Below are 3,453 nucleotides of genomic sequence, written 5' to 3'. Positions count from 1 at the left end.
GCTGTTACTACAACTACTGCTGCTGCTGCTGTTGCTGCTGCTACCACCGCCAACAACCACCACCACCACTACTACTACTACTACTACTACTACTACTACTACTACTACTACTACTGCTGCTGATGATGATGATGATGATAATGATAATGATGATGATGATGATGATACCACCACCACCAACAACCACTACTACTACTATTACTACTACTACAACTACCACAAAAGTGATATTTATGCTCGTAGCTGACTGATTGTGCGCGATCCCTTGGGCATTACATACTCTCTCGTCTCTTCAAATCTCGGCATCTTTCTTGGGTCACCACGTTCATCATTTTCATTGATCTTTAATTTCCCACAATTTTTCTTCTCGGTAATTCTCTTACAAAGCATTTCTTTTTGTATTCGAAGTCATGCAACTTTTGAAGCAGAATAGCAAATCAATTTTGAACTCTCCATTTTCGATGAACTTGCACAACCACGGGCATATTGCTATTGCATTTCTCAAGACAAAACAAGTGTCAATTCGGTTTCTGATATTTAAAGTATTGCCCGAGGGCACGCTTCTTCAATAATTTTGCATCTAAAACACGCCTCCAAAAATGAGGAAAGCAAGGCGATTTAATGGGAAAAAAAGTAACAGCCTAGCAACAATGGAAGTTTCAAGAAGCGAAAATATAACACCCCGTGCTGATGAAAATTGTGTAAATTGATATTTACTTCCTCTACTGAGAATCAGATTTTGGTAGAAATTCGTTGGTACTCAACGAAAAGGATTAAAGCTCTTCTAACGATAATCTGTAAGGTACAATTTCACAGAGTCCGGAAAAGCTCATTAGATCTTCTGTTCGATATTTTGTCGGTTTTACAATTAACAATCAATATTGAGGGAATGCGTGTTCAACTTCGGTTGGACTGTATTTGGTAAAACAATCTGCGTTTGTTTTGTCTCGGTACGTTCGGCCGACATGTGAATTATCGATGAATGCTAATGTCTAAAACATTTGACGAAGAAAGGATAAAGAGAAAATAATGGCGTGTTAGACTATGGATGGAGGGCTAGGAATGTAAAAAAAAAGATTAAGTTTCAAGCATTAACCATACGACTGAATGTGTGTGCATGCGCGCGCGCGTTTCAGTGAGTGTTTGTTGAATGTTCGAGTTATCAGTCTTAGACATCACTTCATCGACGTCCACCAGTCGCTGCTAGTTTTATAATTGCTACACTTACAGACGTTTATTCTTATTCTAAATACTTCAGATACTTCATATTGCAAATTTAACTTTCAGAAATTGCATTTTGAATGTGAAATGAATTTGCTGCTACTCACACTACTACTACTACTACTACTACTACTACCACCACTACAACTGCTACTGCTTCTTTTGTTACAGACAACAACATGAGCAATAATAGTAAGAAGAAGAAGAAGAAGAAGAAGAAAAATCGTATGCAGTGAAGCATGGTGGAACGTTCAAACGAGAGCGAAAAGTAATATTATTCCCACAGTCACCAATAATTTCAAAGTGATCAATAAATCTAATCCATAATCTTTCTATATCTTTGGAAAACTGCAGACAATTAAAATATCAGTAGAGCTAGCCATCTTAGCTTTCAAACATAGCGTCTCTGAGTCCATGTGTATCAAAGACTGTATGTTTGTTTGCGTATGGGAACAGGAGTGTGCAAGGAATTTCATATGAGTTTCTGTGGTGTGTCTGTGTTTATATACGTATGTGCATGTGTGTGCCAGTTATTATAGAGGCATGGTGTGAATGTATGTATGATTTGCTTACATATGTGCATCTGAAGAAACACAATGCGTATTTTTCAGTATGTACAGGCGTTTTTATATGACTGATTTTCATATAAGTGTTTGTGGCTATATGCGGTTGGCTTTCACGTAATTATTTGTGATTTAATATAGTATTAATATGGTGTCTTTGCGTAGAAAGATATGTCTATATATGTGCAGGAGAGTGTGTTTACCTATATTTATAACTGCATGTATGGAAACAGCTTGCATGTATGCGCATGTCTTGGTATAATAAAAAATGTAGGTCACCTAAAATATATTGTACATATATTATTATAGCTGTCTACCTATCTATCTATCTCTCTATCTATCTATCTATCTATCTATCTATCTATCTATCTGTCTGTCTCTCTCTCTCTCACTACATACATACATATATATATATATATATATATATATATATATATATATATATATATATATATATATATATATATATATGCATATATATGCACACACATATTTCTTCTATGCGCATGTGCGTGTGTCCCTTTGTGCTTCCGTGCGAGCCATCATACGTCTATCAATATTTTGTGTGCATGATTGCATGATGTGTTGGTAGATATGTGAAACCTTGTGTGTATATGTGAGTGCTTGTGTACAAATAAGGTTGTAAATATGGGTGCAAGCTGTCATCTCAGCTTACCTAAATACATATACCTACATATGTGTATGTACGTATGTAGATATTTTATTTATATACGTTTAAATGCGTACATGCATCCAGGTGTGTCTGGAAATATGCGTATGTTTGCATGTATGTATGTGCACAAGAAGCGGTATGCATAAATGTATGCATGATTAAGTATATGCCTGAGTGATTGAGAACGAGTCTGAAGGAATTTCTATTCGTGTGTGCATATAATATCGATTTTTATAGTGTATATTTTTCTAATGAAACAGGACTTTGTATGAATATGTCCATATGTTTGTTAGTAAATTTAAGTTTTTACAGCTTGTAAGCGTCAGCATGTGTGTATATTTTCGTGTGTGTGTACATCTCACATATTTTTTTCATAATTATTACACTTGAAAGCTCGTGCGTGTACAAGTATGTGTGCAGTTGTGTATGAATATTTCCTTGTGAATATATGTACACATATGCTAGTGTGCGTATGTGTATATGTGTACGGATGCCATATATGCTTTATCATGTACGTGCATGAAAGCATACACAAGTCTTTAATTTGTGTATGCGTATGTGTTATAAATCAATGAATATGTTCGTGTATAGCTTTGTCGATGGAGGAATTGGTGCGTATGCATGTGTGTATGAATGTCATATTCGTCCTACGTTTATCGTATATGCTCCTGGCTGAAAAATGGGTCTATAGTGGGGCATATTGAGTATACGTGTGTGCGTGTATGTGTGCGTGTGTGCGTGCGTCTTTCCTCCTGCGTCAGTGTGTCCGTCTAAAAGGATGTTTGTATATGCGTGAGTGCAAGAGTGTAGCGATATCCGTCGTCTCTTCTTATTACTTTACTTGTATAAATTTTAATCTCCCAGGAAAGGAAATCATGTGCAAAAAGAAAAAAAAAAAACAATACATAAATAATAATGATAGTAATAATAACAATAATAACAGTAACAATAAGAATAAGAATAATGATAATAGTAATAACACTACTACTACTACTA

The sequence above is a fragment of the Octopus bimaculoides genome, chromosome 10 (assembly GCF_001194135.2).
Source record: "Octopus bimaculoides isolate UCB-OBI-ISO-001 chromosome 10, ASM119413v2, whole genome shotgun sequence".
Taxonomy (NCBI): domain Eukaryota; kingdom Metazoa; phylum Mollusca; class Cephalopoda; order Octopoda; family Octopodidae; genus Octopus; species Octopus bimaculoides.
The sequence above is the reverse complement of the archived record's forward strand: the minus strand, read 5'-3'. Positions refer to the sequence as shown.